The sequence below is a fragment of the Saimiri boliviensis genome, chromosome 10 (genome assembly GCF_048565385.1).
Source record: "Saimiri boliviensis isolate mSaiBol1 chromosome 10, mSaiBol1.pri, whole genome shotgun sequence".
NCBI lineage: Eukaryota > Metazoa > Chordata > Mammalia > Primates > Cebidae > Saimiri > Saimiri boliviensis.
The window spans coordinates 17,406,739-17,424,165 of NC_133458.1; the positions used below are offsets into that span (position 1 = coordinate 17,406,739).

At 45.8% G+C, this 17,427-nt stretch overlaps 1 long non-coding RNA gene and 1 pseudogene across 1 annotated transcript in view; one reads left to right on the forward strand and one right to left on the reverse strand.

Moving 5' to 3' along the window:
* Positions 1-3,024: 3,024 nt before the first annotated feature.
* On the forward strand, positions 3,025-3,124 carry LOC120365458 (U6 spliceosomal RNA; annotated as a pseudogene).
* Positions 3,125-16,094: 12,970 nt separating this feature from the next.
* Positions 16,095-17,427, reverse strand: part of LOC141580032 (uncharacterized) — a 152,841-nt gene continuing 151,508 nt past the window's right edge. The window contains exon 3 of the long non-coding RNA XR_012512014.1: positions 16,095-16,623. This is a non-coding gene — a long non-coding RNA (uncharacterized LOC141580032). The remainder of the gene's footprint in view (positions 16,624-17,427) is intronic.

Genomic DNA, 17,427 nt, shown 5'->3' on the forward strand with positions numbered 1-17,427 from the left:
GGAGGCAGGCATGTGAAGGCAAGGGAATGGGCCCAGAGTCTGCACAGGTGTGTCTTTTTTCTAGTCTCATTAGTGAGTCTACCTGCTCCAAGGCTTATCGTCATCATCATCATCATCATCATCATCAAAGTACCATGGATGAATCACTTCCCATTTGTTCAATTACCTCACTTACTCTCACAAAACCCTGTAAGTCCGGAATTGCTATTATTCCCAGAAGGGGAAACCGAGGCTCAGTGCAGTTAAGTGACTTGCCAAAGGTCATACACCTAAGAAGTGGCAGAGCCACACTCTGACTGGATCAAGGACTGATGGACGCCAAACTCTGGTAGTAGCCTAGAGGGTTAGGAGCACAGACTGTGGAAACAGACGCCCCACTTGCATGGCTGTGGCAACTCTGTAACTCAGTTTTCTCACCTGTGAAATGGGGGTGATGGTGATAAGAGAGCTGCCTCATAGGGAGTGCTGAGGATCAAGTGCGCAACTGTAAAATATAGCTACTCCAGGAGGAGGGTTGCTTGGTTTAGCAAATCAAATACAGGATGCCTAGGTAAATCTGAATTTCAGTTAAACGATGGATAATATTTTAATTAATTAATTATTGAGATGGAGTCTCGCTGTGTCACCCAGGCTGGGGTGCAATGGTGCGATCTCGGCTCACTGCAACCTCTGCCTGCTGGATTCAAGCAATTCCCCTTCCTCAGCCTCCTGAGTAGCTGGGATTACAGATGTGCACTGATATGGCTAATTTTTATATTTTTAGTAGAGACGGGGTTTCGCCATGTTGGCCAGGCTGGTCTCGAACTCCTGGCCTCAGGTGGTCCGCCCACCTCAGCTTCCCAAAGTGCTGGGATTACAGGTGTGAGCCACCGCACCCAGCGTATTTTATTTATTTTTTAGACAGAGTCTCACTCTATTGCCCAGGCTGGAGTGTGATAGTGCAGTCATGGTTCATAGCAGCCTTGACCTCCTGGGCTCAAGCGATCCTCCCACCTCAGTGTCCTGAGTAGCTGGGACTACCAGCATGCGCCACCACGCCCACCTACTTTTTGTATTTTTTTGTAGAGTTAGGGTCTCAGCATGTTACCCAGGCTGGTCTCAAACTTCTGGACTCAACTGATCCTCCTGCCTTGGTCCCCACAAAGTGTTGGAATTTCATGCATGAGCCACCATGCTCAGCCAGATATTTTAGAAAAAAAGCCTCGAACTGTTTGAGGCGTACCTATGGTAAACGTTATTTACTGATTAGCTGAAATTCAAATTTAACTGGGCATCTTGTCTTTTTTTTTTTTTTTTGAGACAGTCTCACTGTGTCACCAGGCTGGAGTGCGGTGTCGTGATCTCGGCTTACTGCAACCTCAGCCTCCCAGGTTCCAGCAAGTAGCTGGGATTACAGGCGTGCACCACCACACTCAGCTAATTTTTGTATTTTTTTTAGTAGAGATGGGGTTTCACCAATTTGGCCAGGATGGTCTTGATCTCCTGACCTCGTGATCTACCCTCCCAAAGTGCTGGGATTACAGGTGTGAGCAAACGCGCACAGCTACATCTTGTCTTTTAGGTGGCAACTCTGTGGAGGGGGCTTCTAGGGGGAGCCTCGACCCACGTGCCTGGCTCAGGTGCAGGGCTCTAGCGATGCCGGATATTTGACTGTTGTCTCTGCCTCCAGGCTTCTGTTCCTGCAGTTCCATACCCCACCCCACACCACACCCTCTCCTGATCTCTGAAGACTTTCCTCACTTCTGGTCTCCTCTTTGTGACCGTCAGGGGTCTTCATGGTGAGTTCTTCCCCAACAGACTGCACCTTGAGACTGGCTCACACAATTTAGCCCCTAATTATACAGGTTAGGTCCATTTGCTCTTTTTTTTCAGGTGAGTTACTCTCCTCTCCTTAACTAGGCTCTAGTGCCTTTCAGGCAGGGACTGTGTCCTCTGGGACCTGAGCATGGATCGGTTTCAATAAATCCCTGCTGCTTGAGTGGTTGTAGAAATGGAACCATTCCTCTTCCAGGAACTGGCTAATGAGAGGGCCACTTTGGTTTCCTTAGTAGCTGTGTGCTGCTGGAGTAACCCAGCAAAGCCTTGGCATCCGCAGGTCGCTCACAGTCAGCCTCCTGCTGCCCAGCCCACAGCCTCTTTCACTTCTCTTTCTCACAGAGGGGAGCGGCTTGGGCTGCAGCTTGTTTTCTCAGCCAAGGAAGTAGCACCCAGAATGAAAGGGAGGGCACCTCCCTTCAGTTACAAAAAGGAACCGACAGCCGGCACAGAGACCCTTAGAACAGAATGGAGGAGGGTCGCTGACACGCACCTTTGTCACACCTCTGGTGGCATTGGCATTGCGGCTGTGCTGAGCGGCAGGGCCTGCCTGGCTCCTCTGCCTTGTCCCCTAGCCAGGGCTTGCTCTTGGATGGACACACTGACCTCTGATCCTCTTTCCTTCCTGCTCTTGTCCTGTTCCTTGCCTTGGCCAGGCGAGGGCCAGTGCAGAGCCATGGCTCCCAGGCTGCCCTTGCCCATACTTGTGCCGCTTTGCTGAAGCCTAATGTCTCAAGCTAGTAAGTCCCCTTTGGAGAGCTGTCAGAACAGATTGCCCATCCCACCCTAGGAGTTTCTGGCTCAGTAAGTCTGGGCCGGGGACTGGGAATTCACATTTCTATCAAGTTCCCAGGTGATGCCAAGATGGCTGGTTCCAGGAACACTCTCTGAGACCCACTGTGCTAAAGTTTCTGGCTCAGCAGTTGGTGAGGATTCTGAGTGCTCCGTGGCCCTCAGCTCCTGATTTTCGGCAATCTAGAAAGACAAGGGATCCCAAGCCAAGATGATGCTCCTCTGGAGCCTTGTTTACTATGCCGGCATCCCTGTGGCAGGAAGGATGTTAGCTATGGGCATTACAGGTGCAGCTGGTAATCCTGTTTGAGGAGGCCCTGATCTTATCATGAGCAAGTGCATTGTAGGGGATACGTGAGTTGGAAGAGCAAGTCTTTCCCTTTATCATCTAATGTGAAACAAGCGCTCGCTCTGACAGCACATATACATGTACTAAAAAACTGGAAAGATACAGAGAAGATTAGCACAGCCCCTGTGCAAGGATGACATGCACATTTGTGAAGCATTGCATTAAAAAATTAAAATAATGTGAAACAAAATGAGAACAGGCAACCACTGATCCTTTGTCATGCAAATGACCCATCCTCAGTATTGGGTTCTGTGGGTGCTTATTCTCCCAGCTGCTGGGGACATGGGTGGCTGATGGCTGCTATTAGTTGAGTCCCTTTCTAGGAATTGCCCTTCTTGCTGAAGGTCACTCCTTCCCTCCAGGGCAATCCATATTAAGGACTGGTCAATGCCCGGGTATGGTCTCCTGGCTCCAATTCAGGACAGCTCTGAAGGGCCATCCCAGCTCCAGAGCTCCCTGTGGGATCCTGGCATTGACTGAGGCTCCTCCCTCTGCCCCGCCTGTTCCCTTCACTCCCCATCAGTGACAGATCCTGGGGCCATGCTCTGCATCCAGTCTCACCTCAGAATCTGTTTCCTCTGGGAACTCAAGACATCTATTTGTCCCTAAATCTGGGGACACCAGTGCAGAGACGCTAATACCTCTGGAAGTCTGTGGAGTGTTCACATAGAGAAAGAAGTGGATCTGGCAGTAAAGGGGTCTGACTTCTTTTTCACCCTCTCTGCCCTTGCTCCCTGCTCCTGGAACCCAGGGAGCCCACTCAGAGGGCCTAGAGCTTTGACGCTGCCTATTTGCTCATCCCCTTTCTGCCTGTACTTGGCATTTCCACACCAATTCATGAATCTTCACATCCTTCCTTGTCCTAACTAATTTCTAAGCTGTGACCTTTTGTCAGTCCCATAAAAGTCACTTGGGTAGATACCATCTTCAAGAAGAGATAAAAAGAGGAGTCTGGGTGCAGTGGCTCATGCCTGTAATCCCAGCACTTTGGGAGGCCAAGGCAGGCAGGTCACCAGGTCAAGAGATCCAGAACCATCCTGGCCAACATGGTGAAACCCCATTTCTACTAAAAATCCAAAAATTAGCACATGCCCAGCTACTTGGGAGGCTGAGGCAGGAGAAGCACTTGAACCCAGGAGGCAGAGGTTGCAGTGAACTAAGATTGCACCACTGTACTCCAGCCTGGCAACAGAGCAAGACTCTGTCTCAAAAAATAATAAATAAATCAAAAAAAGAAGCCAGGCACAGTGGCTCATGCCTGTAATCCCAGCGCTTTGGGTGGCCGAGGTGAGAGGACTACTTGAACTCAAGAGTTCAAGACTAGCCCTGTCTCCACTAAAAGTTAAAAAAATTAGCTGAGTGTGATGACTCACATCTGTGGTCTCAGCTACTTAGGAGGTGGAAGTGGGAGGATCACTTGAGCCCAGGAAGCTGAGGCTGCAGTAAGCTGTGATTGTGCCACTGCACTCTAGCTTGGGTGACATAGTGAGACCCTGTCTTGAAAACAAAAACAAGGCCAGGTATGGTGGATCATGCTTGTAATCCCAGCACCCTGGGAGGCCAACGCAGGCAGATAACCTGAGGTCAGGAGCTTGAGACCAACCTGGCCAATGTGGGGAAACCCCATCTCTACTAAAAATACAAAAAATTAGCTGGGTGTGCTGATGCACACCTGTAATCCCAGCTACTCAGGAAGCTGAGGCATGAGAATCACTTGAACCTAAGAGGCAGAGGTTTCAATGAACCAAGATCGCACCACTGCACTCCAGCCTGGTGACACAGCAAGACTCTATCTCAAAAACAGAAACAAAAAAACAAAACAAAAAAGATATAAAAATAAAAGAATGTCTGGAATAAAAATGGCACTGAAACTCTGTACTGAATCTTGGTAGCGATCCCCTGTTTAGACGCTGTGGGAGTTAATTACAAGCAAAGAATCTCTTTAAACATGAAGTTCTCTAAGGAGTTCTGGATGTCAGAACCATTGTCCTTAGTAAGAATGACTTGTGGGTCCAATATAGGGAACTCACTGAAGGTAATCAGGATAATTCTAAGTTATTCTAATGGCATAATTCCTTTTGGTTTGGCAAATAGTAGGCATGCAACATATACTGAGAGAGGAAATGGGTGGGTGAGGCTCAACATTTCTGTCAGGTGTTTCTTAATGAATAATACAGATGGTATCAGCTATTGTTAAGATTGTAAAGTTATTGCTACCATGTTTGGGTGAGACTTTTGCAAGTAGTGGCCCCTAACCACTTCCAAGTCCCCCAAGTCTTACAGAATATGAAAAAGAAAGATCTATTTGGAAAATGTATTGTAGCTCAAATGTGCCCTGAAAGTTCTTGACCTTCCCAGTAATCAGTTTCTTCTCCCTTGGGAAGGGCGCCATCCCTGAGCACCCTTCTCTCTCAAGGTCAGCCACGGCTCAGTCCGCTCACCTCTCTACAAGCCTCTCTCTACCAGGGCAGGGACCATGTGTCTTTATGTCCCCAACCACAGGTCCTGACACCCTGGAGGTCCTTCATAAATATTTATTGAGTGACCAGATAAATTACATAGCATGGGAATAATGGCGATTAATTTTAATTTGGAGAAAATGTCGTTCTTCCAAAATCCTTGAAAGTGATCAAAATGAAACAGAAAGCCAGGCATCTATGCCAGTGGCAGCACACAAAACAAGACTGATTAGACAAGTGGAAAAAAAAAGATGTTTTCTGTGAATCTGGGTTCATTTTATTCTCATCTTCTTTTCTGGAAACTGGGGCTTTCTGTATCTTTTTGACAGAGTGGAGGGCACTGAGTACAAAGAGCATAATGACTTTCTTTGTTTTACCGTAAGGCTGACTTCTCCCCCCTGCTTTTAGATTTTGCCTGATTCTCATAAATAGGCGAAAACTGACAACCTAGATTTCCTCAACATCTTAGCTATAGCTCCATTTACAAGAATTCAAAATGTATAACAGTAAGTCAACAGAAAACTCAACTGATTGATTTAGAGTTGATGCTTAGGTAAGACAGACTTTTACATTTATTATATATCTTCTAAGAGCAAGTTACATACCTTTTAATGTTTCCAAATATCAAAGTAATTTCAAAATGGCATTCATGTATATTTCACGTTTAATATATTTTATTCCCTATATTTCTCGGTTCCCTTTTTCCCCCCCAGGAACATCTGTTTCATTATAGCTTCAACTTTTTGTTACAATAAAACACTCTGGCCCTCATAATTTCTTTAAAAAACATCAAATATACAAAGAAAAAGTTCCAGAAAAGAGAATAATAATAAAGCTAACATTTACTAACATTATTGAGATTTACTGAGTGCCAGAGACATTCTAAACATTTCCCTCCTGTTTTCTTTGAGATGAAGTCTTGCTCTGTCCCACAGTGGTGCAATCTCAGTCACTGCAACCTTCACTGCACAGATTCAGGTGATCCTCCTGCATCAGCCTTCCGAGTAGCTGGGACTACAGGTGCATACCACTAATTTTTTGTATTTTTAGTAGAGATGGGGTTTCACCATGTTGGCCAGGCTGGTCTTGAACTCCTGACCTCAACTGATCTTTCCACCTTGGCCTCCCAAAGTGCTGGGATTACTGACGTGAGCCACTGCCCCCCGCTGTCACCTCATTGAATCTTCACAATAACTTCATGAGGCAGATGCTATTAAATTCACCCCTATCTTGCAGGTGAGGCTCTTGCCCATGGCCATGCTGGTATGAGGGGGTGGAGCTGGGATGAGAACTCTAATCTGTTACACAGAGCCTGTGCATGCAATACCCCAGGATCCCGCCTGCCTCCCATGAGATAAGAGGGGGACATAGGCGTTCTTGCTTTAGCTCTGTCAATGAGAACTCAGATCTTATTATTGCCTGTAAGATTTTCTCCCGCGTTTGGCTGAGCCTGTTGGATCTGAGGTTGCTTGGCTGTGTTCATCCTCTGTGTTCAATGTAAAAGAAGACTCTGCTGCTTTCTCTCCTCTCTCTCTTTCTTTCTCTCTTCTGTGTTTTGTTGCTGTATATTTTTAGGCTTTTTTTTTTTTTTTTTTTTTTGGATTCTCATCAAAAGAGTATTTTTTCTGCTTGGTAGACACTTGAGCTCCCTTCCGTCTCCTACTCTCCCCCACTACTCAGAGAATGCCACCAAAAGCAATCAGAGGTCAGAGGTCAATGGCAGGAATCAAAAGACACCAGCTTGGTCACCTAAACAATAGTTGTGGGTCAGATAATTGAAAACTGAAAGGCTAACAAAAATTTCTGCATCTGTGAACCAATTAATTCGGCCCCTGTGTCCCTATGGAATGCATGCCAAACATCTCAGATTTGGTGTGGGCAGAGCTGACAAAATGCTTTGCTAAGGTAAAACCCTCACAGACAAGCAGAGCTTTCCAGAAAAAGACTTGGCATCTCAGAGACCTTCTATTATCCTATTCATGTATTCCATTTACTATTCCAACCAATGTTCGTGGTCTGTCTGCTGGGAGCAGGGCACACACTCCTGTAGGGATTGAAAGGTATTTTAACCATGAAGTCAGGGGACTCTAAAGATGGCCTTTTCTCCGCTGGGGTACTGGAGCACGACCTCAGTGAGGCTAGGTGCCTACGCCTGTCACCTGCTCTCCGTCTTTCCATCGGCCATTCAAACTCCACTCACTCGGCATGTAATCAGACACTCTCTCTACCTGCCTTTCCCGGATAAGGAGTACATTTTGTTCTGGAAAGAGAGGCTTTGTGCCCTGCCAACTTAGGGCAGCCCACATGCCAAAAGTTAATCAGGTTTGGGGTCTGTATTTAGACTTTGGTTGTCCAAACTCCTTCCGTAACCTCCCATAGAGGGGCTTCCTTATTAAGCAGCTGCCTCTACCTGCTAGGCAGCCTTTTGTTTCCCAACTAAGGGTTAAGGGGACTCTCAGAATTCCTGTGCATGGCACCTAACTCTTTAGCACCAATTCACTGGTATCCATTCAACAGTGTTTACTGAGTAAATAATAATAATAATAAATATATTCATATGTGTATTCATAAGAAGAGCAATGTACTTATAAAGAAAGGAAGATCATACAGCAAAACATGGAAGGTTATGTGTGAACTGGTTTGTTTCTTTGTATTTCTCTTTAAAAAGTTTTTTGTGCTAGATTAATTTTAAAATTAGAAATAAAAAATTGTATTTTATTTTTTGAGACAAGGTCTTGCTCTGTCACCCAGGCTGGAGTGCAGTGATGTGGTCACGGCTCACTGAGGCCTCAAACTCCTGGGCTCAGGTGATCCTCCTGCCTCAGCCTCCCAAGAAGCTGGGACTGCAGGTGTGCGCCACCACACCCAGCTAAAATGCTATTTTATAGTTTTATTAATCACTTAAATGAACAAAGCATGCTTCGTAGTATTATGTAGAGATACACTTCTGCTTCTAGCCATAATAGAGAAGCAGGGACCAGATTTTCCCGCCCGCCTAAAATAATTTGAAAACCAGACAAAATATATGAACAAACTGTTTTCAGACATTGTGCAACAGGCAGTGCAGGACAATCAAAATGGAAAGAATGGAAACATATGAGGGGAAGCATGCAATTCCCCTGGATTACTACCTGGAGAGAGTTTCTGGTTCTTAGTGCAGGGAGGAGGAACCCAAATGGAGCCCATTGGTGTCCTTGAGGAAGAAGACTTCAGGGTTTGGGAAAGCCAAGGTGGCTGGAATTTGCAGGATAGAGTAACGGAGAGGAGAAAGCATCATGCACACACACATACAGATTGAGAAAGAAGACTCTGAAGACCCGTAGAGGGCTCCTCATGGGTTCTTCGTCTGAGTATTGATCAGTGATTGTTTATGAGGAAATAACCAGAGGCTGGAAAGAGAATGACTCGGAAAGAATAGGAGGAACAACCACCAGAGCCCACACAGAGCTGGGAATAGTTTCTGCTCTTGCCAGCCAGAGCAGAAAAACAGGCCACTGAGTAGAGTTCTCAAAAAGATATTATCTCAGGGACCAAATCAGGTCCAGCTGAGATAATAGCTGTTCTGAACCCTATGAACAAAGCCTCAAACCCAGCCTTGAAAGGATCAAACTCTTTCTCAATAATTTAACAGCAACTCAGAGCAAAGTGCACAAATATTTAAAGAAACACAAAAACCCCAGCACCCAATAAAGTAAAACTGACAATGTCTAGCATCCAAGCAAAAATTACCAGTTAAGTGAAAAAGCAGGAAAAGATGCCCCATCTTGAGGAGAAAAATCAGTCAATAGAAAGAGACTCAGAAATGACACAGATAATACAATTTGCAGACAAGACTATTAAAACAGATATTATAAATTATGAATGGACTCCCAGTGTTCAAGAACATGGAGAAAAATATGAGCTTGATAAAGAAAAACATGGAAGCTATAAAAATGACCCACCTTTGAACTTTCAGAGATGAAAAACATAACGTCTGAGATGAAATGACTATGTAGGAATAGAAAAATTACTTAGGATTTTCTGTCCTTAAGGGCCAAAGACAATCCAGTAGCATAGACACATTATCCATAATAATAGGCATAAGATGAGAAGCACCAGGAAAGAAGCCTCACTAACTCTTCCAGCTGAAGAGACATTAAATAGGGCTTCATGGAGAAGGTAGCATTTGAGTTTGACTTTAACGGCTTTCAATCAACGGAGACAAGGAGCAGTGTGGGCATTTCTTGTGGACAGGTTCACATAGGCAAAGCACAGAAAGGGAAAAACCCCAAGCTGGTCAATTGGACTGGTGGGTGAAAAGATTCATGTCTGGGAGCAGTGGGAGAGCAGGTTGAGAAATAATGCTAACGACCATTTATTGAGCAATTACAGTATGCCAGGCATTGCTCTAACTGCTTCATCTACATATGCTTGCCTATCCTCAGCAATGTTATTGTTTAGCCTCATTTTGCAGCGAAGGAAACTGAGGCCCAGAGAAGTTAGATTATTTGCTCAACACCACACTACTAGAAAGTGCAGTCTGGCTCTAGAATCCAAGCCCGAGCTCTTAGGCATTACATTCTGCTTCCAATGCTGCCGACCAAATAGGTTTGGACTGGATTTATTTATAATGTTTTGTTGTTTTTTGTTGTTGCTGCTGCTTCTGCTGGGGGAGCTTGAATACTAGGCTAAGGAAGTACATTTTATTCTGGGAGGATGGGGTCCCACTGAAGTGTTATGTGTAGGGCACAGCAGATCAGTGAGGTGCTTTGGGCTCAACTGGAGGAAGGCAAGGCTCAAACTCAGGAGACGGTGCTGGGGGTGGGGACTGCAAGAATCCAGGTGAATGGCAGGAAATGCCAGAGTTGGGGGTCGGGTATGTGCAAGGGATGGGAGAAAGGGAATCTATGGGAAAGCAATTTATCTATCTATCTATCTATCTATCTATCTGTCTGTCTGTCTGTCTGTCTGTCTGTCTGTCTGTCTGTCTATCATCTATCTATTTTGAGACAGAGTCTCACTCTGTTGCCAGACTGGAGTGCAGTGGTGTGATCTCAGCTTCCTGCAACCTCCACCTCCCGGATTCAAGTGATTCTCCTGTCTCAGCCTCTGGAGTAGCTGGGACTACAGGTATGCGCCACCATGTCCAGCAAAAAAAATTTTTAGTAGAATTTTAGTAACATATTTGTATTTTACCATGTTGGCTGGGATGGTCTCAATCTCCTGACTTCATGAGCCGCCCACCTTGGCTTCCCAAAGTGCTGGGATTACAGGCGTGAGCCACCACACTCAGCCTGGGAAAGCGATTTTAAAGAAAGAATTCTGAGGACCTGGGAAAGACTGTATCTTCTGCATATGACTGGGATGAGGGTGTTTGTTGCCCAGGTCAGCAAGTCCTACATAAGAGTCAAAAGAGATGGGAGGTTGATGCCCTGTGACAGGAAGAAGAGAGGTGCTTGCCATGGGATTAAGGAAGTGGAGCAGCCTCAGTTATGGGCAAAGATGAAGACTGCAGGAAGAGTTTGCGGAGCTGAGGGCAAAGCTCTGGGGGCAGCAAGAACGGAGCTGGGAAGTGGAGGATTTGGGCATCATCAGCAGGACCAAGTAGAGGCTTTGAGGGGAGAGGAGGAGGTCTGCAGTGCAGAGAAAGTGGAAATAAAGAGGAATCAGCAAAGACGCAACAAAGGGGAAGATAATGCCAGGAAAGGGCTGTGCAGACATCAGCTGGTAGAACTACAAGGAAAACCAGAGATGCTCCATCAGGTCAAGAATTCTCAGAGAGAATGAATGGGTTGCTGTCGCTGTCCAGTGCTGCAGACAGGAGCCGAAGGAAGCCGGGCACAAGGCTCCTGGAGGCCATTGGTGACATTTGGGAGCCATCTCAGTGATGTCTCTATCAGTGAAGGATTGGGGAGTGATGGAGAATGAGAAAACTGGAAGCACCAAAATTCCTCTGGGAAGAAATGGGAAGGTGACTGGGCGTGGTGGCTAACGCCTGTAATCCCAGCACTTTGGGGGGCTGAGGCGGGCGGATCACATGGTCAGGAGTTCAGAGACCAGTCTGGCCAATATGGTGAAACCCCATTTCTACTAAAAATACAAAAATTAGCTGAATGTGGTGGCTTGTACCTGTAGTCCCAGTTACTTGGGAGGCTGAGGCAGGAGAATTTCTTGAACCTGGGAGCAGAGGTTGCAGTGAGCCAAGATCACACCACTCTACTCCAGCCTGGGCAACAGAGCAAAACTCCATCTCAAAAAAGAAAAGGGGGGTGGTGGTGGAGGATATTAGGTCTGATTCTTTAGGAGTAACAGGCTCAGAGACAGCTTACATAGAATTTATTTTGTTTTTGCTGTCATTTTCTCCAGGCAAACATTCACTCAGCTGTTACTGCCATCAGACACTCTGCTGGGCAATGCACAGGGAACCCTAAGCTTGTAGGAAGAAGCAGAGAAGAGTCTGGCCAGAATTGTTGGTTCACACCTGTCATCCCAGCATGTTTGGAGGCAGAGAGGGGAGGATAAGTTGAGGCCAGGAGTTCAAGCCCACCCTGGGCAACATAGTGAGACCTTATCTCTAAAAAAAAAAAAAAAAAAAAAAAGTGTTTTTTGTTTTTGTTTTTGTTTTTTGTTTTGTCTCTTTCTGTCACCCAGGCTGGAGTGCAGTGGTGCCATCTTGGCTCATTGCAACTTCCACCTCCCATGTTCAAGTGATTCTCTTAACCTCAGCCTCCTGAGTAGCTGGAATTACAGGTGCCTGCCACCACGCCCAGCTAATTTTTGTATTTCTAGTACAGATGGGGTTTCACCATACTGGTCAGGCGGGTCTCAAACTCCTGACTTCCAGTGATCTGCCCATCTCAGCCTCCCAAAGTGTTGGGATTACAGGCATGAGCCACCGTGCCCAGCCAAAATTCTTTTTTTAATTAGCAGGGCATGGTGGTACATGCCTGTAGTCCTCAGCCTGGGCCAGAGAGCAAGACCCTGTCTCAAAAAAAAAAAAAAAAAAAAAAAAAAAAGGAGTTCATGGGGAGCATGAGATAAAAGGAACACAGGCAAGGGAAAGGGATATGAGATAGAACAGGGCTGGCCAGGAAGAGGGAGGGAGGGAGTTGTAAAATCACAGATGGAGGGTTAGACTGTTGCTTCTGACATTAGAAAAGTCTGCAGGACAAGGCGCTCAGAGTGGATGAGGAAGGTCCTCCTTTGGTCCTGTGGGCTGTGAGGGTCTCTAGGAAGCCCTTCCCGCCCACTGGCCTCGCCCAAGTACTGTTGATGGAGTCCTAAGCACTGCTCGCTGGATGTGTGGCTGTGCTCCGCGTGAATGAATGACGTCACCCACTCAGCGCAGCCTGCTACGCACGTGATGTTTGTTGTTCTTGGGAGAGAGGGCGGTATCCAGCCCTGAGGTATTTCAGGGTGCAAGGAAAAGGCATGTCTGGGACTGGAAAGAGCCTGTCATTGCAAAATTTTCCTTGGGATATGCAATTAAAAAACTTTTGTCACTGACAAGAGTTTGCTCCTAATTTTCCGGAATGACTCAAATGTTTGCTTCAGACAATGACAGAGTGTATCTTGCTTGAATCACTGGATTTCTGTTATTTTTGTAAGATGTGGGTGGGCAATATGACTCAGTATTTTTCCAAGAGATGTGAAAATTATATTGCCTATTTTGGATCATTTCATACTGAGACCTGGAACATTTTTCTCGAATTTCAAATCTTGGAGCTTGGGGAATTTTTGTTTTTGTTTTGTCTTTCAATCATGTCAGATCTTTTCCAGATAAAATTTTAAAGGAAAATTACTTAGCAATAGCTCTATCTAAGTTATGAAGTATATTTTGAATGATAATTTAGTTTTCCATTGTTAAAATAAAAGATGTGTTAAAGCTGGTGGTGTGTTTGCCATCCTAACAGTGAAAATATTAGAGAGCGTGGGATTAGGTGGAGACTTAAAGTCATGTAATTCAGAACTTTCTCCGGCGTCTGAATGAATATCCTCAGACTAGTTTTCTAGCTTCTGCTTGGACAAACTGAGGTTTGCTTGTTTGTTTGTTTGTTTTTTAATGCATCAGATGATGGAGCGCTTGTTCACACAATTAAAATCTTCCTCCCTGCAGCTTCCAAACCTGGGTTCCAGTCCTGACCCCTATTTTATGTGAGCCCCTACAGAAGAATTCTGTAGCTGAATGATCATTTTTGAAATATGGTTGTATTTCCCTTCTTGATAAGTTAGCAAGGATTCTTTTCCAGGAGTTTTTTGGGTTGTTTTTGTTTGCCGTTAGTGCTAGGACAAGAGACTGGGGCTTAATGTCTCTAGAAGGATAGGGCGTCTGGGACAAAGACAGATGAGGCCAGGAAAAGATCAGGACAAAGGAAGATCCTGCCTGTAACCCCGGCACTTTGGAAGGCCAAGGTGGGCAGATCACTTGAGGTTAGGAGTTGGAGACCAGCCTAGGCAAAACGGCAAAACCTCATCTCTGCTATTAATAAAAATACAAAGCATTAGTCGGGCGTGGTGGCACAGGCCTGTAATCCCAGCTACTCAGGAGTCTGAGGCAGGAGAATCGCTTGAACCTGGGAGGTGGAGGCTGCAGTTGAGATCACGCCACTGCACTCCAGCCTGGGTGACATAGCAAGACTCCACTTCACCAAAAAAAAAAAAAAAAAAGAAAAAAGCAAGATGAGCACAAGAGTGTAACTCTTTTCCAACAGGGAGACTGGTTTTAGTTGATAATGGTATTGTGGTCATGTTTAGAAAAGAGTTCTTACTGGACCAGGCACAGTGACCCACACCTGTCATCTCAGCAGTTTTGGAGGCTGAGGCAGGTGGGTACTTGAGGTCAGGAGTTCGAGACCAGGCTGGCCAACATGACGAAACCCCATCTCTACTAAAAATATAAAAGTAGCTGGGCATGGTGGCACACACCTGTAATCCCAGCTACTCTTGAGGCTGAGGCAGGAGAATCAATTGAACTAAGGAGGCGGAGGCTGTAGTGAGCCGAGAGGGCGCCACTGCACTCCAGTCTGGGAGACAGAGCAAGGCTCCATTTCAAAATAAAAAAAAAGATGAGCTCAAGGGTATAACTCTTTTTCAACAGGGAGATTGGAAGAGGAAATGCAAAGTCCTTGCTCTGTATGTTTATTGGTTTATTGGGACTCCCAGAGTGAGCATAGAGAAGCCACCCCCCCACTTTCCTCTACACCTTGGGTTCAACCCCAGGTAGAAGTCATTGAGAACAGTGGAAACACCCGGAGAGGGCTAGGGCAGAGGCAGAGGCACCACGAGGCTAAGGAAGCTTAGGTTTCAGGGCCTCTCACTTGCTGGGGCTTCTTCCAGTGTCCTAGGAGGGGGTCTGAGCAATGAGGTTATATAATCTCATTTTAAAAAATCAATTCAAAAGGCAGTGTAACTGCCATTGGCTAAAACGGCTATCTCCTTCCCATCTGACTTATTCTCCATCATATTTATCCTCCTCCTAGCACTGTATGAGTAGCCATAGGTACTGTGGGCATCCAGCTAAGGAAATTTGAGTGGGGTTTCATTTTGTTTGGGTTTTGTGTGATGTATTTGTGTGGATTGTCATCAAATCTGTATAGTTATGTTATGGCTAGCCTCCTGGAGCACGAATGACTGAGCCAGTGGCACCCTAGTAGATGTTTATTTCACCACCAGAAATATTTAATTTTAAGTTTGCAAAATTTAATTAATAATGGCTGTGTTTAACAACTGCCTCCCGAAATTTCTGAAACACAAACAGTGGGTGCTCATGAGCTAGACTGAGCCAGCTCCAGCACACCTGGGTATGCCAGGACCCCTCCTGCGCACTATGGGATTCACCCAGGACATGGAAGTGGAGGGCAAGAGTTTGTAATCAGAGGTAGTAATGAGTCATTAGAAATGAAGAATGTGAACAATGAAGCAGAAGCAAGTTTTTAGATGTACGAGCCAGAAGCTCACCTGTGGGAAATCCTTCCAAGCATTAGGTATGTAAATTTGTACACAGCGGGTTTGATTCTCATCGGCGCCTAATCAAATTGAAGTTCTTGTCCGTCAAGATTTTGCTTGATAATTAATTCTGTGCGTAGAATTACAAATGCCCTATATATTAAAGCTTTTTTCTAATCCCAGCACAGATTAGTTTTAAAAATTTTGTCAGTAGTGTCTTAGTTATTACTATGGTTTGGATGACTGTCCCTTCCGAATGTCTTGTTGAAATTTGACTGCCAGTGTTGCAGGTGGAGCCTAATGGGAGGTGTTTGGGGTATGGGGCGGGGCCTTCAGGAATAGATTAACACCCTCTCCGTGTATTTATTTTTTGAGACAGTGTTTCACTCTTGCCTCCCAGGCTGAAGTGCAATGGCATGATCTTGGCTCACTGCAACCTCCACCTCCTGGGTCCAAGCTATTCTCCAGCCTCAGACTCTTGAGTAGCTGGGATTACTGGCGTATGCCACAGTGCCCAGCTAATTTTTGCATTTTTAGTAGAGGCAGGGTTTCATCTTGTTGGCCAGGCTGATCTCAAACTCCTGACCTCAGGTGATCTGCCCACCTCGGCCTCCCAAAGTGCTGGGATTACAGGTGTGAGCCATGGTGCCTGACCAATTAACACCTTCTCTGGATGGGGGAGTGAGTTAGTTCTTGCTGTATTAGTACCTAAAAGAGCTGGTTGTTTAAAAAGAGCCTGGCACCTCCCCACCCACTCTTTGCGGCTTCCTCTCTCAGCATGTGATCTCTGCACACGACGGCTCCCCTTCACCTTCTGCCACGAGTGGAAGCAGCATGAGGCATGCTTCTTGCACAGCCTGTGGAACCGTGAGCCAAAGAAATCTTTTCTTTATAAATTACCCAGCCTCAGTTATTCCTTTATAGCCACACAAATGGACTAAGTCAGTTATCTATTGCTGCATTACAAATTACTCCAAAATGGAGTGGCTTGAAACCACAAATATTTATTCTCTCACAGTTTCCTTGGGTTAGGAGTCTGGGCGTGGCTTAGCTGAGTCTTCCAGCTCAGGGGCTCTTGCAAGGCTGCAGTCATGTTTGCTGGGGCTGTCATTGGCTTGATGTGGGGTGTGGAGTTCTTATCCAAGCTCATTCAGTGGTTGTTGGCAGGATTCGGTTCCTCATGGGTTGTTGGACTGAGGGCCTCAGTTCCTCACTGGCTGTTGGCTTCATTTCCTTGCCATGTGGGCCTCTCCATGGGACGTCTCACAGTGTGGCTGCCAGCTTCTATCAAAGTGAGAAAGTGAAAGAGGAAGAGAGAGAAAGCAAAATGGAAGCCACAGTCTTTTTGTAACCTAATCTCTTGCCAACTTGTTCAGAATAAAACCACAATCCTTCAAAGAGCCAAAAGCCTGCATGACCTGCCCCATGTCCTTCCCTGTCTCATGTCCTTCCCTGTCTGACGTCATCCCTTGTCATACTTCCCTTGGCTTTCTCCATTCCAGCCACTCTGGCCTCTTTGCTGTTCCTGAAACTCACCAGGCACGCTCCTGCCCCAGGACCCTTGCACTTGCAATTCTGTCTGTAATACTCCCTCCGGATGTCCACGCGGCCACTCCCTCATCACTTTCCTACCTTTAATCATTTAGTCACTTTCTTGGTGATGCCTTCCCTGGTCACCCAGTTTTTAACAACAACATGTCATTCCCCTAGCCCTGGGCACTCCTTTAACCCATTCCCTATCTGAAATATCTTTAGGACTTAGCCACCCAGGATGTCAGCTTTCTGAGCTGGGATGCAAGTTCCATGAGAACTGTTGTTTCATTTTGTTTTACTTGTTAAAGCTTATGGCTACATCCCTAGCTTCTAGAACAGGGCCTAGGACATGGTGGCAGTTAATTCCTTTGATTTGCCAGTTTAGTAACCAGTAGATCATGAAGGAAAGCCAGGTGCATCCCGTCATACTGTATATTACTGATCCCTCTCTCTTATTTTCTTTCTTGCTCAACTTAGTTTTAGTTTTAGAAAGAATGTGTGCACACAGAAAAATTAATGCAGAAAAGTGTAAAATGCAAAAGAAACATCACAATC